This window comes from Schistocerca serialis, chromosome 12 (assembly GCF_023864345.2).
Source record: "Schistocerca serialis cubense isolate TAMUIC-IGC-003099 chromosome 12, iqSchSeri2.2, whole genome shotgun sequence".
Lineage (NCBI taxonomy): Eukaryota > Metazoa > Arthropoda > Insecta > Orthoptera > Acrididae > Schistocerca > Schistocerca serialis.
This window is the reverse complement of record NC_064649.1, coordinates 140759986-140787679: the sequence shown is the minus strand read 5'-3', so window position 1 is coordinate 140787679 and position 27694 is coordinate 140759986. Positions and strand designations below refer to the sequence as shown.

Here is a 27694-nt window from a genome sequence, read left to right as displayed (position 1 = left end):
GACACCGGTGTGTCAGACCCACCATACTTGTTCCGGACACTGCGAGAGGGCTGTACAAGCAATGATCACACGCACGGCACAGCGGACACACCAAGAACCGCGGTGTTGGCCGTCGAATGGCGCTAGCTGCGCAGCATTTGTGCACCGCCGCCGTCAGCGTCAGCCAGTTTGCCGTGGCATACGGAGCTCCATCGCAGTCTTTAACACTGGTAGCATGCCGCGACAGCGTGGACGTGAACCGTATGTGCAGTCGACGGACTTTGAGCGAGGGCGTATAGTGGGCATGCGGGAGGCCGGGTGGACGTACCGCCGAATTGCTCAACACGTGGGGCGTGAGGTCTCCACAGTACATCGATGTTGTCGCCAGTGGTCGGCGGAAGGTGCACGTGCCCGTCGACCTGGGACCGGACCGCAGCGACGCACGGATGCACGCCAAGACCGTAGGATCATACGCAGTGCCGTAGGGGACCGCACCGCCACTTCCCAGCAAATTAGGGACACTGTTGCTCCTGGGGTATCGGCGAGGACCATTCGCAACCGTCTCCATGAAGCTGGGCTACGGTCCCGCACACCGTTAGGCCGTCTTCCGCTCACGCCCCAACATCGTGCAGCCCGCCTCCAGTGGTGTCGCGACAGGCGTGAATGGAGGGACGAATGGAGACGTGTCGTCTTCAGCGATGAGAGTCGCTTCTGCCTTGGTGCCAATGATGGTCGTATGCGTGTTTGGCGCCGTGCAGGTGAGCGCCACAATCAGGACTGCATACGACCGAGGCACACAGGGCCAACACCCGGCATCATGGTGTGGGGAGCGATCTCCTACACTGGCCGTACACCACTGGTGATCGTCGAGGGGACACTGAATAGTGCACGGTACATCCAAACCGTCATCGAACCCATCGTTCTACCATTCCTAGACCGGCAAGGGAACTTGCTGTTCCAACAGGACAATGCACGTCCGCATGTATCCCGTGCCAACCAACGTGCTCTAGAAGGTGTAAGTCAACTACCCTGGCCAGCAAGATCTCCGGATCTGTCCCCCATTGAGCATGTTTGGGACTGGATGAAGCGTCGTCTCACGCGGTCTGCACGTCCAGCACGAACGCTGGTCCAACTGAGGCGCCAGGTGGAAAGGGCATGGCAAGCCGTTCCACAGGACTACATCCAGCATCTCTACGATCGTCTCCATGGGAGAATAGCAGCCTGCATTGCTGCGAAAGGTGGATATACACTGTACTAGTGCCGACATTGTGCATGCTCTGTTGCCTGTGTCTATGTGCCTGTGGTTCTGTCAGTGTGATCATGTGATGTATCTGACCTCAGGAATGTGTCAATAAAGTTTCCCCTTCCTGGGACAATGAATTCACGGTGTTCTTATTTCAATTTCCAGGAGTGTATTTATCGTCCATGTTTCACTTCCATACATGGCTACACTCCATATAAACACTTTCAGAAACGACTTTCTGACACTTAAATCAATACTCGATGTTAACAAATTTCTCTTCTTCAGAAACGCTTTCCTTGCCATTGCCAGTCTACATTTTATATCCTCTCTACTTCGACCACTATCAGTTATTTTGCTCCCCAAATAGCAAACTCCTTTACTACTTTAAGTATCTCATTTCGTAATCTAATACCCTCAGCATCTCCCGACTTAATTCGACCACATTCCATTATCCTCGGTTTGCATTTGTTGATGTTCATCTTATATCTTCCTTTCAAGACGCTATCCATTCCGTTCAACTGCTCTTCCAAGTCCTTTGCTGTCTCTGACAGAATTACAATGTCATCGGCGACCCTCAAAGTTTTTATTTCTTCCCCATGGATTTTAATACCTACTCCGAATTTTTCTTTTGTTTCCTTCACTGCTTGCTCAAAATACAGATTGAATAACATTAAGTAGAGGCTACAACCCTGTCTCACTCCCTTCCCAACCACTGCTTCCCTTTCATGCCCCTCAACTCTTTTAACTGCCATTTGTTTTCTGTACAAATTGTAAATAGCCTTTCGCTACCTGTATTTTACCCCTGCCACCTTCAGAATCTGAAAGAGAGTATTCCAGTCAACATTGTCAAAAGCTTTCTCTAAGTCTACAAATGCTAGAAACGTAGGTTTGCCTTTCCTTAATCTAGCTTCCAAGATAAGTCGTAGGGTCAGTATTGCCTCACTTGTTCCAATATTTCTACGGAATCCAAATTTATCTTCCCCGAGGTCGGCTTCTACCAGTTTTTCCATTCGTGTGTAAAGAATTCGCGTTAGTATTTTGCAGCGGTGACTTATTAAACTGATAGTTCGGTAACACCTGCTTTCTTTGGGATTGTAATTATGATATTCTTCTTGAAGTCTGAGGGTATTTCGCCTGTCTCATATATCTTGCTCATCAGATGGTAGAGTTTTGTCAGGACTGGCTCTCCCAAGGCTGTCAGTAGTTCTAATGGAATGTTATCTACCTCCGGGGCCTTTCAGTGCTCTGTCAAACTCTTCACGCAGTATCATATCTCCCATTTCATCTTCATCTACATCCTCTTCCATTTCCATAATATTTTCCTCAAGTACATCGCCCTTGCATAGACCCTCTATATACTCCTTCCACCTTTCTGCTTTCCCTTCTTTGCTTAGAAGTGGGATTCCATCTGAGCTCTTGATATTCATACAAGTGGTTCTCTTTTCTCCAAAGGTCTCTTTAATTTTCCTGTAGGCAGTATTTATCTTACCCCTAGTGAGATAAGCCTCTACATCCTTATATTTGTGCCTTAGCCATCCCTGCTTAGCCATTTTGCACTTCCTGTTGATCTCATTTTTGAGACGTTTGTATTCCTTTTTGGCTGCTTCATTTGCTGCATGCCTCTCGTATATTTAACTAATCCGAAACAATATTTAAAAATAAGTATGTAACGTTTTATATACAGGGTGATTGACGAAGATATGCAGATATTTTAATATGTTATTGTATAAGTAAAACTAAAGAAAAAAGTTCATATAAACATAGGTCCGCAAATGTGTTGTGACGGCGTTATGGTTAATAAAGGATTTTGCCTGAAATTCAGCAACTTCGCTAATGTGAAGTAATCTTAAAAACTGTAAAAGGTTAAAGTAAAGCACGATTTCCAGTTATTTTGTTGTTATTGGTCTGGTGAATGTAATAAAACATGTCGCAGACGTGTATCTGCAGTAATTTTCCAGAACATCCAGAGAAGCAAAGGTCGTAATTTCGTAAAATTTTTAATTTGTTAACTACCTAGCGCAATTTTTTTTTTTAATTCCAGACAATTGCATAAAGTTTTCAATAGAAGTTGTAGAGAATTTAATTTTGGAAAAATGATGGTAATAACGTTAACTGAAACTGTATGAATGTGTCAGATAATGTGCTTTTATTAATACCACAGCACACGTGAATTCATGTTAAACCGTTGTTATTGTGTTCTTTCACGGAATATTACAGAGAAGTAACTCGTTTCAAGGTTAGGAAACGACTGAAACAACTTACCAACGGTTGCCAACAATGACATAAACGTTTCTACACTCTTTATAGAAAGTAAACAAATTTATTTGTGTAATAATAACTTTGCTTCTCTGGATGTTCTGAGAAACTACTGCAGATACACGTCTGGGACATGTTTTATTAGATTCATTAGACCAATAACAATAAAATAAATGGAAATCATGCTTTACTTTAACCTCGTACAGTTTTCCGATGGCTTCATATTAGCGAAGTTACTAAATTTCAGGCAAAATCTTTTATTAGCCGTAACTCCGTAACTAAACATTTGCGGACGTATGTTTATCTGAACTTTTTTCTTTAGTTTTAGTAGTAGAATAACATATTAAAATATCTGCATATCTTCGTGAATCACCTTGTAATTACACAGTAAAACGTAACCTAATGAGTATGGCAAACATTCGCCGAAAGAAATTTCGGAAGAACAAAAAGATAAAAAATGCATCGAGGCAAAGCATTGCTCAGTCCCAGGTTCCATTCCCACTCTGACGCGCAGGTTTAGTCTGCCACGAAGTTTCAAATTACGTACAGTTAAGGATCCATTACGATCCATATAATTTTGGTCCAAAAGGTTTGGGGTACTCTGTATACACTCAGTCGCAAAAGTATTCGGACAGTGGGAAGTTTCACAATGAGTACTGGAGAAACACTAACTATGAAACCCAAACATATTTATTAGCAATATATATGCGGAACAACATTAATTACAAAAGAATTATCATATTATTTCGTTTCCAAAACATAAATAACAGAAAAATTAACAACAAAAATGAAACATCCTGCACACTCTGTTGCTACAAAGTATTCGGACATGTCCAATAAATATTCATAAGTTGTACGACGAAAATATCAGTACCTTGTGGGTCCACCTTTCATTTTCAATACTTCCTCCAATCTACTAGGCATACTTTCCACGTTTTTTCGTGAAATCTGGGCCTATATTTGCCCGTTCTTGGCGCATTTTCTCTTTCGAGGTCTCCTTCGTATAGATGTGCTCGCGGAAGGTCCGTTCAGTTTATCCCACAAATGTACGATTGGGTTAAGGTCTGGTGATTGGGGAGGGGGCTGCAATACTTTCGGGCAATTGAAGAGCAACCACATTTGTACAATATGCGCGGTATGCTTGGGATCATTATCCTGATAAAAATGAAAGTTGTTCGCAATACCTAGATGTCGTGCACTCTGCTTCAAATGTCCTCGCAGTATATTCAAATACCCTTCCTTGTTCATCGTATCATCAATGAACACTAAATCACCCACACCACTGCCGGACATGCATCCCCACACCATGATGCTCCCACCTCCAAACTTTACTGTCGGTTTGACGTTCCTGGGATTCAGCTCTTCATTGGTCTTTCGCCACACGTTTGCCTTTCCGTCGCTTTGCCATAATGCAAATTTACATTCTTCGCAAAATATCACCCGATTCCACCAAGCCTGACCGTATTCGGCGTATTCCCCCGCAAACTGCATACGTTTCTTCTGGTTCACTGCATTTATGAATGGCTTTCGCAGTGCCACTCGACCACGGTACTGCGATCGTCGTAGTACTCTCCGCACGGTTTCGGGATGAACTTTTATACCAAGGTCTCCCTCCACCTCACTTGCAATTTGTGTGGCAGATATTTTCGGATTCTGTTGTACCTTTCACACGTTCATCTCTCTGTGAAAATGTCCGTGGCCGTCCTGTACTGCAACGGAATTCCAATCGGTCTTCTTTCTCAAACCGTTTAATAATGTCGTGAACTGTACTTTTCTTCATGTTCGCTATTGCGGCAATTTCCCTGCAGGTTTTCGCCTTCGCGTGATGATAAACGACAAGTTGCCTTTTCTCGAACGCCAAGGTTTTAACCGCCTGCCACCCTGGTTGCTGAAGAGGCCTGGAGTGATTTTAGATTTATTGCAGTACAAGAGAGATTGCAATCCTGCCACCGTTTTTAATGCAGCATTTTCTGCCATTTTATCTGAGCACCACGACTATGTAGCTGTTTTTACGGATGGGTCGAAACAAGGGGATTCTGTTGGTTGCTCAGTTGTTTTTCCATATCGTGTCCTCAAGGTCCGACTGCCTCAGACTTTTACTGTCTTTGATGCAGAATTGTTTGCGATCTTGCGGGCACTGGAGCACATGAGACATTCTTCCTCTCCTAAATTTCTTGTCTGTTCCGATTCACTCAGTGCCCTTCACTCATTGCAACGTTTGTATCCGGCAGACAAAATTGTCCAGACCATCCAGGATGCTCTCCTCCGACTACAGCGACTGGGGAAGGTTGTAGCTTTCTGCTGGGTTCCCGGGCAATGTTGGCATTGCTGGGAATGAAACGGCAGATCTCGCAGCCAAGGAGGCATGTCTCACCCCACAAGTATCTCAGTGTGCTATCCCCTTGCACGCACTCACCTCGCTGTTGAGCTCACGGGCCATGCGTCGGTGGGAGGATGAGTGGCTGGAAGTGACTGACAATAAGCTCCGTATAGTCAAGCCCACAACGCGTGTGTGGTGTACTTCCCTTCAGCCCCATCGACGGGACGAGGTTCTCCTCACGCGGCTTCGAATAGGCCACAGCCCTATGACGCACGGCTTCCTTCTCCGGCGAGAGGACCCTCCAATGTGTGGTGATTGCGGCGTCCAGGTCACTGTGCGCCACGTTTTATTGGATTGCGTTTTATTTTCTGACCAGCGGGTCGCGGCTGACTTGCCAGCGGACCTGCCATCTCTTTTAGGCAACACTCGGACGAATGTGGTTAAAGTTTTAAAGTTCTGTGCCCTGTCAAACGTTTTTACAAAGATTTTAGGGAGAGAATTTTAATTTGCTCACTGTGTGACAAGCTCGCCCATATTTTATGTAAGTGGCCAGCCTATAACAATTTCCTGTGACATTCTTGTTGCTATGTTTCCCCTTTCCTTAGGTTTTACTTTCTTAGGTAGCATTTTCCTTCTTTTCCTGCTTTGTTTGCGTGTGTGCTTTAGTTTTCTTAGGTCTGTCCACATTCGTTCCTTTTAATGTGTGTCAGGGCGCTGATGACCTCGATGTTGAGCGCCCATAAGCCCCAACACAACACCACCACCACCATAGAACACTTCCCTCTGCGTCTCATCGTCGACCCGCACAGGCTCGCGATACGTGTTTACTAATCATCGCTATCGTCTCGCGGAAATGTCGGACACACTGCAGTCGCTTCACCCTCTGTGCGTCTCGGAGTGAACTATTCTCTCACGTTGTCCGCCTTTGTCCGAATACTTTTGTTGCACCTTCCCATGCCTTTTTCATGAAATATTACGTAACAGACACATGTCCAACAACAATTCTTCGTATTTGACGCGTGTTTCACGTAGCGACATCGTACCCAGAGTCCCAAATACATTACAAAGTGCAATTTCTGTATTTGTTCATGCGGAAAACTGCAAAATTATGCGCCGTTACGTGCTGTCCGAATGCTTTTGCGACTGAGTGTAGGCTTAGGATTTGTGGGGGTAACTTATGGGTTAGTTTGGTTCCGCTTCAAAAGGTATGTCAAGCTGGCATAGTAAGTACAATGGAAAGCGCAGTTGAAAACAAGATTTCCGCTTCGTGGGCTGTAAAAAGATTCGTGAAATGAATGGCGCGCTGAGCCTTATTTTTCTCGGCAGCAGGTGGGGAAACAGAACAGCCGCTGTTGACTGTTTTGCCGGCTCCTGGCGGCGGCTCCATAAGCAGTGGCTACAGAGAGCGGCAGCGCAGTGCAAACAAAAAGTCTGCTGCCGATAGAGTCTTGAAGGACAACTTCGGTAAACAGCGACACCGCGTGGCGAAAAGCTACCGAGGCGCTACTGCCTTGCACTGACATCGCCGTATTTTGTACTGCGCAATAGTTGTAGCTTTTAATACACGAACGACCCAGAATGGTCGCAATAAAGATTCCCAACATCGTATCCTGCCACCGAAATGCATACGAAATACAAACATGCGCTGCAGAGGTTTATATGACTGTGTACAACAGTGTTCGTCAACGACATTGTGTGGAGGTATGTCGGGTGGCGTGTGTACAGATCTCATTAGTAATTGGTAAGTTATATAGATTAGTGTGTAATGAGCCCCGAATAGACTAGCTATATTAAGATGAACATCAACAAAACCAAAACTAGGATAATGGAATGTAGTCGAATTAAGTCGGGTGATGCTGAGGGAATTAGATTAGGAAATGAGACACTTAAAGTAGTAAAGGAGTTTTGCTATTTGGGGAGCAAAATAACTGATGATGGTCGAAGTAGAGAGGATATTTCTGAAAGTATTTGTATGGAGTGTAGCCATGTATGGAAGTGAAGCATGGACGATAAATAGTTTGGACAAGAAGAGAATAGAAGCTTTAGAAATGTGGTGCTACAGAAGAATGCTGAAGATTAGATGGGTAGGTCACATAACTAATGAGGAAGTATTGAATAGGATTGGGGAGAAGAGAAGTTTGTGGCACAACTTGACCAGAAGAAGGGATCGGTTGGTAGGACATGTTCTGAGGCATCAGAGGATCACCACTTTAGTATTGGAGGGCAGAGTGGAGGGTAAAAATCGTAGAGGGAGACCAAGAGATGACTACACTAAGCAGATTCAGAAGGATGTAGGTTGCAGTAGGTACTGGGAGATGAAGAAGCTTGCGCAGGATAGAGTAGCATGGAGAGCTGCATCAAACCAGTCTCAGGACTGAAGACCATAACAACAACAACATTAAGTGTGTAGCAACAATAACAACACTAGCCATATGTATCAGTTTTATTTAATTGCAGCTGTTTTCGTTCACATAATCCGAAACCTTCGGGCCCCTCGGGCTACTCACTTTTTTTCAACGGCCATCATCACCATATCTCTTATGGGGTGCTTCCGTATGATCGTGCAAAAATGTAACAGGACATACGGGGTGAAAAGTATTTAAACCGACCAACTCTGGGAGGTTGTAGGGGACATCAAAACAAATATTTTTCCCTAATGTCATTTTTTCCTATGAGGAGTATTTAAAGCGGTAGAGGAAGATTTCTCTGGCGGCAAATTAATTAAATCAACAAACACTTTTCCATTTTTTTATGACCAAGAGACAACAACTAGGTAGCAGATACGGCCCAATTAAACAGTCTCCAACAACACCGACCCGCACATTAACGAAGAACCGCACTTGATGAACCCCAGCAACTGTGTCTTGTGAGTTATCCTCACTCCAAACATGCGAATTGTGCATGATGGACTCCATCACGCCCGAACGTTGCTTCATCGGTAAACAACACAGAGGATTTCACACTGTTCCAGGTACCACTGCGAAAACTGTGCTCCGGGTGGATAATCAACTGGTTCCAGGTTGTGGACACGCTGTAAGTGAAATGGTCGCAACAATTGCTCTCAAAGGACTGTTCTTACATTCGTCTGATTCGTTCCCATGTGACGCGCAAATGCACGAGTGCTGATTGAAGGATCCCGCTCCACATGCTGCAAGACAGCTACCTCAAATTGCAGCGTTCTTACCGTGCGACGGCGTCCCTGTCCAGGTAATCTGCTAAATGACCCGGTCTCACGCAGACAGCAGCAAAGGTCGTATGATGCGGGATACGGCGATTAGGATAAACCCGCTGATAAACCCTCTGTCCAGCTCGTCCGCTGTGGTGCGCTACGTAGTACGCACCAACAATCAGTGTACTCACTCCAGGTGTATCGCTCCATTAGTAAACAGAGACAATGCACTACTACACTGGTGTACAGCAGTTGCCTACAACTGAAGATCGTAATACGCCCTCTATCAATTGAAGAGCGTAATACGGCCTCCAACGGTTTAAATAATCCTCGTAGGAAATAATGACATTAGGGAAAAATATTTGTTTTGATGTCCCCTACAACCTCACAGAGTTTGTCGGTTTAAATACTTTTCACCCTGTAGAGAATGCTCCACTGAACAATTTGAAGTGGGGAATCTGGGGTCAGAGAAGCCAGCTTAAGTAAACTTGTGTACCGCTTTGTCTAGCATTTTTGTTTTCCAGCTTATTTACAACTAGCATACGTACAAGTTTGCACATACTGTGCTGCTTATTTACAAGTACATTCATTATTTCCAACAAGGAAACAAGGAAGACGAGTCTGATTAGCAGGAAGTCATGATTCAGGTTTTGTTTCCGTGTCCATAAGGTGGCTCTGTTGTATCGTATTTAGATTGCCCAATGACAGAACGTGCTATGCGTCAACAAGAAACCCATTCAACATGACGGACCACCTCCTCACTTAAGTGTGAAGGTCTGCAACTATCCAAACGCTCATTTTCGCAATCCTAACGCTAGGGGCGTGAAATAGGAGATGAAGAGTATTTTGGAAAATATCGCTATGAAGGCAATTTTTTAAGCTAGACCTACGATGATTGGTATTTGGGCTGGCCGGAGTAGCCGTGCGGTTCTAGGCACTACAGTCTGGAACCGCGAGACCGCTACGGTCGCAGGTTCGAATCCTGCCTCGGGCATGGATGTGTGTGATGTCCTTAGGTTAGTTAGGTTTAAGTAGTTCTAAGTTCTAGGGGACTGATGACCTCAGAAGTTGATTCCTATAGTGCTCAGAGCCATTGGTATTTGGTTTGGTTTCTCTTCCAGAAATAAGGAACACTTCTTTCAGCATTTTCAGAAATTTAACCTTATGGGGGTGAAATAGTGGGTGAAAGGTTTTTTTAACTATATCATTATTAAAGAACATCTAAAGTATTTTTAAGGATACATCTGTGAACATTGACATTTGACTTCTCGGTCACAAATAAAAGAAATACGCGCTTCAGTGTTTTTGGAAATTTAACTCCAAAGACGGTGAAATAAGGGGTGAAACGTTCTATGAAAATATTGCATTGCGAAAACATTTTTAAAGCTAAATCTTCGAAAATTGGTCTTTGGCTTCTCGGTTACAGATGAAAAAAATACATGTTTCAAAGTTTTTGGAAATTCAATCCCTAAAGGGGTGAAATAGGGTCAGGCTGATTCACTGACTCAATATCATCCAGCGCAGATCACTTACGATAGAAACTTGAAGTTTGTAGAAGGTGTGGATCTTGTACTGTAGACATCGTTTAAGAAGAAATTCTCCGCAGTTCCATTCCTAGGAGGGTGAAACAGGGGATTAAAGGCTTTTTCGAAGTATTTCCATATTAAGAGAATTTTGAAGCCAGAACTATGAAGTCTGGTATTTGCTTTCTCAGTCAGAAAATTAAAAAAATATTTCAGCGTTTTTGTAAATCATCCACTATAGAGGTAAAATAGTGGGTGAAAACTTCTTGAAAATAAATAATTACTAAAGAACTACTAAAGGATTTTTAAAGTTACATCTATGATAATTGGTATTTGACTTTTCGGTTAAAAATAAAAGAAATACGTGTTTCAATGTTTCTGGAAATTCAACACCGAAGGAGTGCAGTAAGGGATGGAAGTTTTTATGAAAATATTTGGTTACGTTAAAAAAATTTAAAGCTAAATATATGAAAATTATTTTTATCTAACTGAGAAGTGAAGTACCAAATATTTGTTAGTGTATGAAACTTGCTGTGGAAACATCTCCACAAGAACGCAAAAGGTATGATTAACGAAAACTTCGGACTCCAGCCACCAAAATCACTTTTTAGGCAGAAGTATATTCGGAAAATATGGCCCTAATTAGCGTGTAAATCTTAGAAGGTGTTACAATTTGTGAACAACATGAAAATTCGATTACATAAAAACAAAAATATCTCTGCAGGCCATACAGCCTACGCGAGCGAGGCAGCGGGCACTGAGCTAGTCTGTAATAAAACGAGCAAAAACCACTCGCGTCCACAGAATGTATCGTACATGAAGTTTCTGATGCATGTTGGCTGCAGTATAAGTTCCGCCGACGCCACTGGTTTCTGCTCAGTTTATTAGGGATATAGTGATGACGCCCGTTGAAAGCGTGATCACCCGATGTTGCGAAGGGGCCTTAAGGTTGTGAATTATAGCGCCGAAGCTGGTCACTATTATGTAAAACTAATACACTCGGCTGGTGCTGTTATTGTTGCTACACATAAATAAAACAACTGCTGCCACATTATCCATTAGAAGTCGAACGTACGTAAATTTGTCATACTAAGGGAGCTATAACTTGGCCGCCGGCCCTAATGTTGATCGTTAAAATTCGGCACCACCTTTGACATACGCCGAAAGGCCGATAAAGCTTTTGAGGCTTTGACAGATATCGCCACCGCTCTGACTTCGTATGTATGTGTGTGAATTCCTAAGGGACCAAACTGCTAAGATCATCGGTCCCTAGACTTACACACCACTTAAACTAACTTAGCTAAGAACAACACACACACCCATGCCCGAGGGAGGACTCGAACCTCCGGCGAGAGGGGCCTCTGACTTCGTCTGTGTTCAATTGTTTACATCATTCAGTCGGAACTTCTTTCGTGAGTGACGGATGTGTTTTTCTTGGTACTACTACTTTGTGATTGGCCTATATTTATCATCATACAAAGCCAGTAACTGCCACATGCACTTACGGAAGAGCCAACAAGAGATTTGGCCCATCAGGAAGATTCATCCTCAGAGAATTGCAGCTGGACATGCCAGGGAAGTTCTTTGTTCGACAAACGATGACGCTGTATTGTTGGATGAAGATGGTATTGCCACATCGAATGTTCCTCACATTAAGAACGAAGCGAGTGCTAAACCAATCACAAACACGAGGGTGGTTTGAAAAGTTCTCGGAACGGAATAGAAAAAATCTTGTTTATTTTTCGATGTAGTCTCCCTGTAGATTAATGCACCTGGTCCAACGATGTACCAGTGCGTTGATCCCGTCTCGAAAAAGTTTCCTCCAGTTCAGCAAAACAGTTGTCCGGCTATCAATTCTTCGTTTCAAGTGAATCTTCGTCCACCAAGAATTATTTTCAGTTTTAGGAAGAGATGGAAGCCTTACGGAGCCGTATTAGGTGAATAAGGCGGGTGTGTCAACAATTCATATCTTAGTTCGTGTAATTTTGCCATGGCGACGGTACATGTGTGCGGACGCGCGTCAAGAGTCACGGCACCCATCTTGCAGATAATTTTTTCATTTCTAATTCTTCACTTAAAGTTGTTAAAATTCTTCTTAAAATTCTTTACCCTTTCAGATGACATCTGGCAAGCGTGAGCAATTTCACGCACTTTCAATCGGCGATCCTCCATGACCATTTTGTTCACTTCTGCAATGATTTCTGGAGTAGTGACACATCTACATCTACATCTACATGATTACATCTTGGCCGACTACTGCGCGGATCATCATCTAAGCTCTCCCGATCAAATTTAAATTCATTTGTCCACTTGGCAACAGTTGAATATGAAGGAGCAGAGCTCCCCAGTGTATTCTGGAAATCGGCATGAATGTCCTTTGCTTTCATACCTTTCTTTACGAAGAACTTAATCAGTGCTCGATTCTCGATCTTTTCCGTCTTCGCAAATCACTACACGGGAGCAACAACAGAACCACGTCACCGCCACAGCTCTCTTCCAAGAGCACTGACGTAGCAAGTGTTTATGGGCACAGTCCAGTGAATATCACGTGAACAACTCGTTGCGCTAGCGCTAACCTCTCGTGGTGATACCGAGAACTTTTCAAACCTCCCCAGAAATATAAAGGAATGGGTTCGAAGTCCTTGCACACTAGATGATTGAATTTTGTATTGTTCATTCGATATGTTTCGTAAATTTTCCAAAACGTTTTATTTAGTCTTGGTTTTATCAAAAAAACTTTTAATATAGAAATGTATAATTAATTTTGGAAGTGCTGTTTTAATTTAATAATTTCTAAATTTAAAACGGCGAAATATCACTCAAATGTGACCACCTGTGACAAGGAGGGGGGGGGGGGGGGGGGAGGGGAAGGGGGCTTCAAAAATCACGAAATTCGTGTGGCGTATGGATCACCCCTATACGGCTGCAATGTCCGTTTCTGGTTGCGGGTTGCCTATCTAACGCCTCCCACGTGCAAGAAAAATTTATTTTCTATATTTCGCATAATTACTGAGCGAATATAAAAGCTTAAATCGCTTTCATAATCTACTCATTAAGAGGCATAGTGTTAATGTTAAAAGTTTAACACAGTGAGACAAATACTTCAGTTAGCAAATGCGTGTTTCGCCTGGACGCAGCGTAAGTGATGGCTACAAACACAATGGTTTTAGTCATCCAGTATTTGAGAAAAAGAGCACTCTTCCAAAAAACGCTACAGGTAATTTCAAATCCTTACGAAACTTTTTCTCGCTGACACCCCTCACAAAATGATGAAAGGAAACAAGTTTATCGCTTTGCACATTTCCGCTGTTCATGCATTGAAACTTCAGCTTTAGGATGACGTTTTAATTTATTAATTCGTTACTACCGACTCCTATGGTAACACAGATTGCACAAGGTATCCACATTTAACTCTGAATGTACCTGCAAAATTATGTCATTGTACGACTCATAGTTCAGGAGGAATCACGTCATAAACTTTTAGAAGCGTGATAAATGATATTTCGCTTGAATAAGAGCGCAAATTACCCAACTGTGATATCTTGTAAACGACTCGCACTAGAATGCTAACATTCTAATTTATCCTACTTGTAGTTTAATGTTAATAGACATGGTTCTATTAAAAAAGTGTATGTTTGCACAAAAAATACACTGTATAAGTATTATTATAATCTCTGTATTGGCTAACAATACTAGCCCCTGGCTAACAATCCGTTCTGTGAAGACCGCACATCAATAGCATTTCCCATTTCCACAATATATGGGGTGCAAGTTTTAGGTGGGGTGGAGATCTCTTCTGAACAGCACGTTGCGAAACATCCCAGATATGCTCAATAATATTCATGTCTGAGGAGTTGAGTGGCCAGCGGAAGTGTTTAAACTCAGAAGAGTGTTCCTTGTACTACTTTGTAGCAGTTCTGGACGAGTGAGGTGTCGCATTGTCCTGCTGGAATTGCCCAAGTCCGTCGGAATGCATACTGATCAGGTATGTATGCAGGTGATCAGACTGGATGCTTACGTACGTGTCACCTGTCAGAGTCGTACCTAGACATGTCAGGGGTCCCACATCACTCCTACTGCACACGCCCCGCACCATTACAGAGCCTCCGTCAGCTTGAACAGTCCCCTGCCGACATGCAGGGTACATGGATTCATGAGGTTGTTTCCATACCCTTGCACGTCCATCCACTCGATACAATCTGAAACGAGACTCGTCCGACGAGGCAACATGTTTTCAGTCATCGACAGTCCAATGTCGGTGTTGACTGGCCCAGGCGAGGCGTAAAACTATGTGTCGTGCAGTCATCAAGGGCACCGTAGTGACCCTTCGCCTCCGAAAGCCCATATCGATGATGTTTCGTTGCATGTTTCACACGTTGACACTTGTTGATGGCCCAGTATCGAAATCTACAGAATTTGCCGAAAGTTTGCAGTTCTGTCACGCTGAAGAACTTTCTTGAGTCGTCGTTGGTCCCGTTCTTGCAGGATGTTTCTCCGGCCGCAGCGGTGTCGGAGATTTGATGTTTTACCGGATTCCTGACATTCACAGTACACTCGTGAAATGGTTGTACAGGAAAATCCGCAAGTTATTGCTACCTCGGCGATGCTGCGTTCCATCGCTCGTGCACCAACTATAACACCAGGTTCAAACTCACTTAAATCTTGATAACTTACCATTGCAGCAGCAGTAACCGATCTAACAACTGCTCCAGAGACTAGTCTTATACAGGAATTGCCGACCGAGCGCCGTATTCTGCCTGTTTAGATATCTGTATTTGAATACGCACGCCTACACCAGTTTCAAATGGCTCTGAGCACTATGGGACTTAACATTGGAGGTCGTCAGTCCACTAGAACTTAGAACTACTTAAACCTAACTAACCTAAGAACATCACACACATCCATGCCCGATGCAGGATTGAAACCTGCAACCGTAGCAGTCGTGCGTTTCCAGACTGAAGCGCCTAGAACCGATCGGCCAGAACAGCCAGCACACCAGTTTCGTCGGCGTTTTAGTGTATTATTGTACTGTCGATGGAAATTTACAGTAATAAAAACGACATCCCCCGACAGATGAAAGACTACTTGAAGATGGTATTAACGTCGAAACCGCTAATCGCTATAAAAGTCGTTGCTATTGTGCCGAAAATAAAATTATGTTGTTTCCTGTTCTTCGTACGGACAATAGCGTGGTATTCTGGAAAGATCTGCGGGAACAACACTAGGAGCGGCAGAGCACGTGTGTAACAGCACTGGGGCTTCAGCATTGCCTTGACAGTGAACAACAACCTGCCCGTAAGATTTATTGCCAATATTTCTGCCGAGATAAGGAGAGAAAGCCTCAGCTCTCGCCACAAGGTGATATACGGCGTCTCTTGTCAGCTTCTAATTCACCAGTAACCCTCAGACTGAAATCGAACGTATAAAACATCACTTCTCCTAAACGCAGTACAGTGGGATAATTTTAAAGGTACAATCAGCGCTATACGTAAATACTCCATGAAGAGCGAAAATGTACTTAGCGATAAAGTTTCCCCTTTGATCAATTTGTGTGGTGTGGCGCGAGAAAGTGTTTCGTTGAGGTTTGAAATTATACACTCCTGGAAATGGAAAAAAGAACACATTGACACCGGTGTGTCAGACCCACCATACTTGCTCCGGACACTGCGGGAGGGCTGTACAAGCAATGATCACACGCACGGCACAGCGGACACACCAGGAACCGCGGTGTTGGCCGTCGAATGGCGCTAGCTGCGCAGCATTTGTGCACCGCCGCCGTCAGTGTCAGCCAGTTTGCCGTGGCATACGGAGCTCCATCGCAGTCTTTAACACTGGTAGCATGCCGCGACAGCGTGGACGTGAACCGTATGTGCAGTTGACGGACTTTGAGCGAGGGCGTATAGTGGGCATGCGGGAGGCCGGGTGGACGTACCGCCGAATTGCTCAACACGTGGGGCGTGAGGTCTCCACAGTACATCGATGTTGTCGCCAGTGGTCGGCGGAAGGTGCACGTGCCCGTCGACCTGGGACCGGACCGCAGCGACGCACGGATGCACGCCAAGACCGTAGGATCCTACGCAGTGCCGTAGGGGACCGCACCGCCACTTCCCAGCAAATTAGGGACACTGTTGCTCCTGGGGTATCGGCGAGGACCATTCGCAACCGTCTCCATGAAGCTGGGCTACGGTCCCGCACACCGTTAGGCCGTCTTCCGCTCACGCCTCAACATCGTGCAGCCCGCCTCCAGTGGTGTCGCGACAGGCGTGAATGGAGGGACGAATGGAGACGTGTCGTCTTCAGCGATGAGAGTCGCTTCTGCCTTGGTGCCAATGATGGTCGTATGCGTGTTTGGCGCCGTGCAGGTGAGCGCCACAATCAGGATTGCATACGACCGAGGCACACAGGGCCAACACCCGGCATCATGGTGTGGGGAGCGATCTCCTACACTGGCCGTACACCACTGGTGATCGTCGAGGGGACACTGAATAGTGCACGGTACATCCAAACCGTCATCGAACCCATCATTCTACCATTCCTAGACCGGCAAGGGAACTTGCTGTTCCAACAGGACAATGCACGTCCGCATGTATCCCGTGCCACCCAACGTGCTCTAGAAGGTGTAAGTCAACTACCCTGGCCAGCAAGATCTCCGGATCTGTCCCCCATTGAGCATGTTTGGGACTGGATAAAGCGTCGTCTCACGCGGTCTGCGCGTCCAGCACGAACGCTGGTCCAACTGAGGCGCCAGGTGGAAATGGCATGACAAGCCGTTCCACAGGACTACATCCAGCATCTCTACGATCGTCTCCATGGGAGAATAGCAGCCTGCATTGCTGCGAAAGGTGGATATACACTGTACTAGTGCCGACATTGTGCATGCTCTGTTGCCTGTGTCTATGTGCCTGTGGTTCTGTCAGTGTGATCATGTGATGTATCTGACCCCAGGAATGTGTCAATAAAGTTTCCCCTTCCTGGGACAATGAATTCACGGTGTTCTTATTTCAATTTCCAGGAGTGTATGTAAAGTTTGCTGGAAGTCGCTAAGTGCGGTCATTCTCAAAAAGTGGAGGAATGCAGTGTGGGTAATTTGCGCGTCGTGATTCATCCTACCTCAAGACATATTCACTGTTTCCAACTTTAAGACTTGATTTCTTGTGCTTAACTTTTAACATAAGATTACACCTACAGGGTAATTACAAATGATTGAAGCTATTTCACAGCGCTACGATAACTTTATTATTTGAGATATTTTCACAACGCTTTGCACACACATATATAAAAACTCAAAAAGTTTTTTTAGGCATTCACAAATGTTCGATATGTGCCCCTTTAGTGATTCGGCAGACATCAAGCCGATAATCAAGTTCCTCCCACACTCGGCGCAGCATGTCCCCATCAATGAGTTCGAAAGCATCGTTGATGCGAGCTCGCAGTTCTGGCACGTTTCTTGGTAGAGGAGGTTTAAACACTGAATCTTTCACATAACCCCACAGAAAGAAGTCGCATGGGGTTAAGTCGGGAGAGCGTGGAGGCCATGACATGAATTGCTGATCATGATCTCCACCACGACCGATCCATCGGTTTTCCGATCTCCTGTTTAAGAAATGCCGAACATCGTGATGGAAGTGCGCTGGAGCACCATCCTGTTGAAAGATGAAGTCGGCGCTGTCGGTCTCCAGTTGTGGCATGAGCCAATTTTCCAGCATGTCCAGATACACGTGTCCTGTAACGTTTTTTTCGCAGAAGAAAAAGGGGCCGTAAACTTTAAACCGTGAGATTCCACAAAACACGTTAACTTTTGGTGAATTGCGAATTTGCTGCACGAATGCGTGAGGATTCTCTACCGCCCAGATTCGCACATTGTGTCTGTTCACTTCACCATTAAGAAAAAATGTTGCTTCAGCACTGAAAACAAGTTTCGCACTGAACGCATCCTCTTCCATGAGCTGTTGCAACCGCGCCGAAAATTCAAAGCGTTTGACTTTGTCATCGGGTGTCGGGGCTTGTAGCAATTGTAAACGGTAAGGCTTCTGCTTTAGCCCTTTCCGTAAGATTTTCCGAACCGTCGGCTGTGGTACGTTTAGCTCCCTGCTTGATTTATTCGTCGACTTCCGCGGGCTACGCGTGAAACTTGCCCGCACGCGTTCAACCGTTTCTTCGCTCATTGCAGGCCGACCCGATGATTTCCCCTTACAGAGGCATCCAGAAGCTTTAAACTGCGCATACCATCGCCGAATGGAGTTAGCTGTTGGTGGATCTTTGTTGAACTTTGTCCTGAAGTGTCGTTGCACTGTTATGACTGACTGATGTGAGTGCATTTCAAGCATGACATACGCTTTCTCGGCTCCTGTCGCCATTTTGTCTCAGTGCGCTCTCGAGCGCTCTGGCGGCAGAAACCTGAAGTGCGGCTTCAGCCGAACAAAAATTTATGAGTTTTTCTACGTATCTGTAGTGTGTCGTGACCATATGTCAATGAATGGAGCTACAGTGAATTTATGAAATCGCTTCAATCATTTGTAATAGCCTGTATTAATGAGTTGGTTATGACAGCATTTTAGCTTTTTTAAATTCTGTTCATGATTGTATGAACATGTTGCCTGGTCAGACGAGTCTGATTTAAAAATGCCTCGAGCGGATGGACGCGTACGGGTATGGAGACAACCTCATGAATCCATGGACCCTGCATGTCAGCAGGGACCTGTTCAAGCTGATGGAGGCTCTGTAATGGTGTGCGGCGTGTGGAGTTGGAGTGATATAGGACCTTCTGATACGTGTAGATACGACTCTGACAGGTGACACGTACGTAAGCATCCCGTCTGATCACCTGCATCCTTTCATGTCCATTATGTATTCCGACGGACTTGGGCCATTCCAGCAGGACAGTGCGACACACCACACTTCCAGAAGCACTACTGAGTGGCTCCAGGAACATTCTTCTGAGTTTAAACACTTCTGCTGGCCACCAAACTCCCTGTACATGAACATTATTGAGAATATATGGGATGCCTCGCAACGTGCTATTCAGAAATCTCCAACCCCTCTGCTCTTACGGATTTATGGACAGCCCTGCAAGATTGATACCGTCAGTTCCCTGCAGCACTACTTCAGACATCAGTAGAGTCCATGCCACGCCGTGTTGCGGCACTTCTGTGTGTTCTCTTTGGCTTTTCAGTGTTTTTCTATACTACTGGCTAAACGTTTTTGTTGCGACTGACGGTCAGCTCGAAGAAACCATTCCGAGGCATTCATCGCTCGTCACAGTCGGTGATGCCACAAACAAATCTCTCCTCTATTCCATCATCTTATTACATTCCTCTTAAAACAACAAAATTTTAGTTGTACTTCAGCCTAAAGTATTGTTATTTTTTTAAAAAAATGTTGTTGAAAAAAAAGCTACAAAAATGATTGTGTGTGTTGTGGTGGTCTTCAGTCCAGAGACTGGTTTGATGCAGCTCTCCATGCTACTCTATCCTGTGCAAGCTTCTTCATCTCCCAGTACCTACTGCAACCTACATCTTTCTGAATCTGTTTAGTGTATTCATCTCTTGGTCTCCCTCTACGATTTTTCCCTCCACGCTGCCCTCCAGTACTAAATTGGTGATCCCTCGATGTCTCAGAATATGCCCTACCAAGCGATCCCTTCTTCTAGTCAAATAGTGCCCCAAATTTCTCTACTCTCCAATTCTATTCAATACCTCTAGTTATGTGATCTACCCATCTAATCTCCAGCATTCTTCTGTAGCACCACATTTCGCAAACGAAACCTGTGAAATGTACTGTGTGCTTTTAAACATCAGGTAACAGGTCTTTAATTTTGCAGCAAATAAATAAAATTAAAGTAGCTCCGCAAATGAAATGACGACGCTATGGGGACCCCGTTCCGGCCAGCCGGTGTGGTGCTTCAGTCTGGAACGGCGCGACCGCTACGGTCGCAGGTTCGAATCCTGCGTCGGACATGAATGTGTGTGATGTCCTTAGGTTAGTTAGGTTTAAGTAGTTCTGAGTTCTAGGGGACTGATGACCGCAGATGTTATTGCTAGACGCGTGAAAGATCTTTTGCGCGCGTCGTTTGGTGATGATTGTGTGCTCAGCCGCCACTTTCGTCACGCTTGGCCTCCCAGGTCCCCAGACCTCAGTCCGTGCGATTATTGGCTATGGGGTTACCTGAAGTCGCAAGTGTATCGTGATCGACCGACATCTCTAGGGATGCTGAAAGACAACATCCGACGCCAATGCCTCACCATAACTCCGGACATGCTTTACAGTGCTGTTCGCAACATTATTCCTCGACTACAGCTATTGTTGAGGAATGATGGTGGACATATTGAGCATTTCCTGTAAAGAACGTCATCTTTGCTTTGTCTTTCTTTGTTATGCTAATTATTGCTATTCTGATGAGATGAAGCGCCATCTGTCGGACATTTTTTGAACGTTTGTATTTTTTTTTGGTTCTAATAAAACCCTATGTCATTCCAAGCATGTGTGTCAATTGGTACCTCTCTGTCTACATTATTCCGTGATTTATTCAGGTTTCAAATTTATACTGACCTTTTGATCACCCGGTACATCCATTCTGAAAATCATCAGGGTGTGAGCACACACTCGAAGAAGGGACCACCTCCAGGTGTGGACTGTTGCGCAGCTTCTGCGCCAGCCTTGACGTCGGCTGCCGAGACAAAGCTTCGCCGCACGCGGCTCGTGTGTCGTGACGCAGACAACAAGGAAACGACGCTGGCGATGCCGTGCACCGGGCAGGGAGACGCCAGTGGCTGACAACAGCACGTGGTTGTCGCGTGTCTCCTGCGTGATCAGGATTACGGCTAATTCCTCGGCGAGGCAGCGGTCGCCAGACACCTGGACAGCTCATGCTGGGAGTGGTCTCCACGATTGCCGCGGATCTCGAGTTGTCCCTTCATATCGAACCCAACCCAATACAGATCCAACCCTCCCATTTACCTTCACACGCAGCACTATTTCTGTTGACCATTGCACACCTGCTAAACATCAGTAATACTGGTGGCGCGTCGTAGCATCCCAGGTGAGCTCCATCGTGTTCAGATCAAGCGAATTTGGTGGGCAACACATCAACGTGTGCTCACTTCAACGATGCTCAAACCATTGTAGCAAAATTCTGGCCCTCTTACAGTTTTCCTGCTGGAAGAGTCCAGCGCCGTTGAGGAAGATTCTACACGGAGTACGCGAAAGAAATTGCCCCCTTTCTAACAGCCGTGTACCGCATGTCTCTAGAGGAACGGAAGGTTCCAAATGATTGGAAAAGCGCACAGGTAGTTCCAGTTTTCAAGAAGGGTCGTCGAGCAGATGCGCAAAACTGTAAGCCTAAATCTCTGACATCGATCTGTTGTAGAATTTTAGAACATGTTTTTTGCTCGCGTATCATGTCATTTCTGGAAACCCAGAATCTACTCTGTAGGAATCAACATGGATTCCGGAAACACGATCGTGTGAGACTCAACTCGCTTTATTTGTTCATGAGACCCAGAAAATATTAGATACAGGCTCAAAAAAATGGTTCAAATGGTTCTGAGCACTATAGGACTTCTTCTGAGGTCATCAGTCCCCTAGAACTTAGAGCTACTTAAACCTAACTAACCTAAGGACATCACACACATCCATGCCCGAGGCAGGATTCGAACCTGCGACCGTAGCGGTCGCGCGGTTGCAGACTGTAGCGCCTACAACCGCTCGGCCACACCGGCCGGCTGATACAGGCTCCCAGGTAGATGCCATCTTCCTTCACTGGCGTTCGATACAGTTCCGCACTGTCGCCTGATAAACAAAGTAAGAGCCTACGGAATATCAGACCAGCTGTGTGGCTGGATTGAAGAGTTTTTAGCAAACAGAACACAGCATGTTGTTCTCAATGGAGAGACGTCTACAGACGCTAAGGTAACCTCTGGCGTGCCACAGGGGAGTGTTATGGGACCATTGCTTTTCACAATATATATAAATGAGCTAGTAGATAGTGTCGGAAGTTCCATGCGGCTTTTCGCGGATGATGCTGTAGTATACAGAGAAGTTGCAGCATTAGAAAATTGCAGCGAAATGCAGGAAGATCTGCAGCGGATAGGCACTTGGTGCAGGGAGTGGCAGCTGACCCGTAGACATAGACAAATGTAATGTATTGCGAATACATAGAAAGAAGGATCCTTTATTGTATGATTATATGATAGCGGAACAAACACTGGTAACAGTTACTTCTGTAAAATATCTGGAAGTATGCGTACGGAACGATTTGAAGTGTCCTTTGTAAACTTTGGAGCCGCTACTTGTCACTGAAGTAGTCTTCAGAAGGCATCACAAGCTTGAGTACACCTCGTTCCAGCCCTCCCATCAGAGAAAAAAATCTGTGGCAGTACCAGGAATCGAAATCGGGTAGCCGCGCGTGTTAACGCGACCGCTTCCGCGACGAGGAGGTATGCAGGCTCTGAATCGAAGCCGCCCAGCGGATTCACAACGAGGGGTCCGTGTGCCAGCCAGCCTGGATGTGGCTTTTAGGCGGTTTCCCACATACCACTTAATGAATACCGGTCTGGTTCCCATGTTCGGTCTCAGATACGTACTATGCAATCATTTAGACCACCTTCTCACACTTGTACAAAGAGACACATGGGCACCCTGCTGCTGTCTTGAGAGGTGCATAGGAAACTGATGACCTTCGCTATTTGCCCTCATTCACTCACTCAGCATCGGCGGTAGCGTGAATCGAACCCAGGTCCCTCTACACAGCGGCCCGACACGCTCACTGCGGAGCTATGCCTTTACTATCTCAGGCAGCGCGTAATGCTTCATTTCATCTTCCTCCTTTTCCGTGACATCCATTTATTTAAAAACGAGGAATAAAAATAAACATTGACATCTTGAATACAATCAACAAAAACAGACATAAAAGCATACTTTTTCATTATTCTATACATGTTTAAGTATTTTGAAGCCATTTAGCAGAACTGCGGGATGTTTGTGTCACCGACAGATCGCCTCCTGCCCGTAAAACACGACGGGAATTAAAAAATATAATTTACCTACACAATTTCGACTAAAAAAGAGTTGTCAGGGCTTGGCTTAGAAGGTGCGCTAAATTCAATGCAGTGCAATGGAAACAAAAGGAAAATACGAGGCCACTTGAAAGCGTTGCTAGTTTGAGTGAAATGTACCAAGGCTGCACGAAGCAGGCGTGTTTTCTTTGAGAGGGGGGACAGTGTTAAGCAAAAAGTATCGTCAATACGAAGGACAACTCCACAAAAATGCAGAACAACACTCTTGGATACATACTATACGCACATATGTACTGTAGACCTCAGCTCTCTTGAGAATGGGAAGAAATCTTTGAAGCGAGTCGGGTCGCAGACAAAAGATGCCTCCTTTTGAGCCTATGCTTGTATTTTTGGGTACTTCTAATAATTTTACTTGCAATGAATAAAATTAACATACGCTGATAAATTAACGTTACAAACCGTTCTCGTGATTACTTCTGCCTTTTGCAGTTTTTTATGTACATTTTCTGAGGTATTTTTTCTCTTTGCGGGTTTGTATAAGACGTCGAATAAACAAATGACGTCACTAATTTCACCCGTATTTAGAAATACCTCTTTCAGCCAGTTAACCACTATTAACCGAAACTTGAAAACGGCCAGAAACACATTTCTGCACCTCAGGTTCCATTTGCATCATTAATCCGGACGTTAAAGGAAGGATTTCGCTATTTGTGGTTTGTTTATCAACTATGAAACGTAATGTGACGTGGAGTAGCCCTCTGAAAAGCTAATGTAATGGGTGCTGCAACATTATTCTTACAGATGAACAAAGGAGGCAGAGAAAGAGTAACACAAACATGTGTGTCGTAGTGTTCGCTGGCGTCGTTCAGCGAGTGGTAAACAAAACGTTATTGTACACACCGTGCGTATTTGGCAGTACGTAAGCTAGAGCTGCCGAAAACCTACGCTAGTCACTGAGTACGCCTTAACCACTGTGCTATCGATTCAAAGATTGTGAACAAGCTTTTTCACTCGATTCCAACCGAGTCTGACTTCCATTGTTACGACGTTTGTAAATGTTGTGGCCATGAGTCCGAAGACTGGTTTGATAAAGCTTCCCACCCTAGTCTGTCCTGTGTTCATCTCTGAATAACTACTGTAACCTACATTCACTTGCCCCTGTTTCCTTTAGTAAAGTTTTATCACTTTCTGCAATTTTTAACCGCGTCACTTCACGTCACCAAATTCACGATTACTTGATGCCTCAGGACGTGTGGTACCAACAGGTCCGTTTTAGTGTTTCTAGTCAAGTTGCGTAGTAAATTTTTCTCCCCAGTTCAGTACGTCTTTGTCCGTTCTTGGATTTATCCAAAAAAACGGTACAAATGGCTCTGAGCACTATGGGACTTAACATCTGAGGTCATCAGTCCCCTAGAACTTAGAACTACTTAAACCTAACTAACCTAAGGACATCACACACATCCATGCCCGAGGCAGGATTCGAACCTGCGACCGTAGCAGTCGCGCGGTTCCGGAGTGAAGCGCCTAGAACATTTCGGCCATCGAAATTTGTACCGTTTGCTGGAAAGCACCGCTCAATCACACCTTCACGCCCAACAGCTGCAGGTGACGTGCGCGTTGTTCGTCAGATGTTCAACATTTCTCCTGACGTATGTGACCCCAGTGTCTGACATTAAATTACTTGTCTCAGTGACATGTATGTCGCTTCGGAGGTTTTTAAACGTCAGTGATAATCACCCTGTATATTGTGAAAAGTGATGGTCTTACGACACAGTGTTGGGGCACACCCGAAGATAGTTTAACGTTTTCTAAGATATCCCTCCGTTGATAGTGCCATACTATGACCTGTTTGCTAGAAGCTCTTCAGTCCAGTACACAGATGGCCTTGAAGATCACACTATACCGAACGGGGGAGAACAGAAATTTATGAGCGACTTCACTAAAGGGATCGGCTGATACCACACGTGGTGAAGCATCAAGGAATCATCAGTTTGCTGAGGAAATGAAGTGTGTGTGTGAAAAACGGCGTGTGACGAGGGCCTCCCGTCGGGTAGACCGCTCGCCTGGTGCAAGTCTTGATTTGCGCGTCGATGGGGATGAAATGATGATGATCAGGACAACACAACACCCAGTCCCTGAGCGGAGAAAATCTCCGACCCAGCCGGGAATCGAACTCGGGCCCTTAGGATTGACAGTCTGTCGCGCTAATCGACCGAGACTCGAATTCGGGACCTTTGCCTTTCGCGGGCAAGTGCTCCACCATCTTTTTTTATTATTTTTTTTTCAAGCGCTCTACCGACTTTTTTTTTTTTACAAGGGAACCACTTTTCTTGTCAGGAGTGAGGGTTTTTTATTATTATTATTTTTATTAAGGAAGGTAGGAGAAACAGAAACCTTTATTATTCACAAAAGAAACATCGTACGTCCTGACACATGATAACTGTCCTGGAAGGAACCTCGCTGCCGTCCTACCATGCAGCATGAAATAACAACAAAATCAAACTGGGGCCATCTCCGGCACCCTAAAGAAAAGTATTTATAGATATGAAAACAAAATGTGAAGTACATCCATTTGATAACTGTGCAAGCGTTAGTTTTTTTTCTAGATCGATCACTTCACTTGGCCGGTTTCACAACGAAAGCACCGCCGCTCATCTTTGCGCACCCGGCACACCCCTAGTACATGGCGGGTCCGCAAAAACCGCTACTTGGGAATTGGCATACCAATCCTTGTACTTTTGTAGCCGTAATAGTTTGGTGTGTCCATCATGCAAGTATTGCCAGTAATCCAGGACGTTCAGTACGTTCGTACGTGTGTCTCTATAGATGTAATGGACCGTCATACCTGTGATCCACGCCACTGCGTTCGTCTTATGACGCGGAAAATACGTTTCCTCTGGAAAAAATACTGTGTCAGAACAGACCGCTGTATAGATAGTTTGCCGCATGAACGCTATTATCTTTCTTGCGGGAGTCCAGACAGCCAATGCCTCGCCGCAGACCAGACGATGGTCGTCCGTATCCAGCACGCCGCATTGCTGACACAAGGGCGAATCCGCCAAATGTATTGCGTACTTTTTATCATTTGTAGGGTATTTTCGGTTCACGACGATGTACCATGTTGATCTGACTGATGTAGGTAGGTGGGGGTGGTGGTGGTGGTTGTTGGGATGTTTAAGGGGGACTAAACAGCTAAGGTCATCAGTCCCCCATTCCAAAAACAAGCGAGACAAAGTCGCAGAGCAGATAAAACCCCAAGGGGAAGGAGACTGCCCCCCCCCCTACCCCCAGGTGCTAAAGAACACAAATTAGGCAACAAACACTACAGAAAAGAAGAGTACAGACGAATACCAGACAGAAAGAAATAGAAGAAAAGAAGATGGCCGGAGACTGGTTGACTGACCACGACAACAAAAAAGGGAAAGAGTCAACCATCCGATGAGACACCAAAGCAGCAACAAATATGGAGAGACGCGAGGACAAAAGACACAGAAACGGAAAAGTGCAGGACCCCCCTAAATGGATCCATAAAAAGGACTAGCACGGATAAAATGTAAAACATTGTCAGTCATGGAGGCATCGTCGCATAAAATCAAAGGCAAAGTGCCCGGGAGATTAAAAGACTGCCGAAGGGTGCGCAGTTGGGGACACTCCAATAAAATGTGGGCGACCGTCAGCCGGGACCCACACCGACACAAGGGGGGATCCTCCTGACGCAACAGATGGCCGTGCGTCAGGTATGTATGGCCGATGCGCAGCCGACACAGGACTACCGAGTCCCTGCGAGAAGATCGCAGGGAGGAGCGCCACACATCGGTCGTCTCCTTAACAGCCCGCAGCTTATTCGGGGATGTCAGGCCACGCCACCCATCAGCCCACACCCCAAGCACCTTACGGCGCAACACCAGCTGCAGGTCGCGAGCTGTGAGGCCGATCTCCAAAGCTGGGGCGTCGATCGCCCCCTTGGCCAGCCTGTCAACACGTTCGTTCCCCGGGATGCCAACATGACCTGGCGTCCAAACCAAGACCACCGAACGTCCAGAACGGGCAATGGCGGAAACAGACTCCTGAATAGAGGACACCAGAGGAGAAGAGGGATAGCAGCGGTCGATGGCCTGAAGGCTGCTCAGGGAGTCACTGCAGATGACGATGGACCTACCTGAGCAGAAACGCATATGCTCAAGAGCGCGC

The 27694-nt window shown here is 45.4% G+C and overlaps 1 protein-coding gene across 1 annotated transcript in view; it reads left to right on the top strand.

Annotated features, from left to right (window-relative positions):
* LOC126428420 (peroxidase-like) overlaps window positions 1–27694 on the top strand; it is a 346222-nt gene that overhangs the window by 253278 nt on the left and 65250 nt on the right. The gene's annotated exons all lie outside the window — the stretch shown is intronic.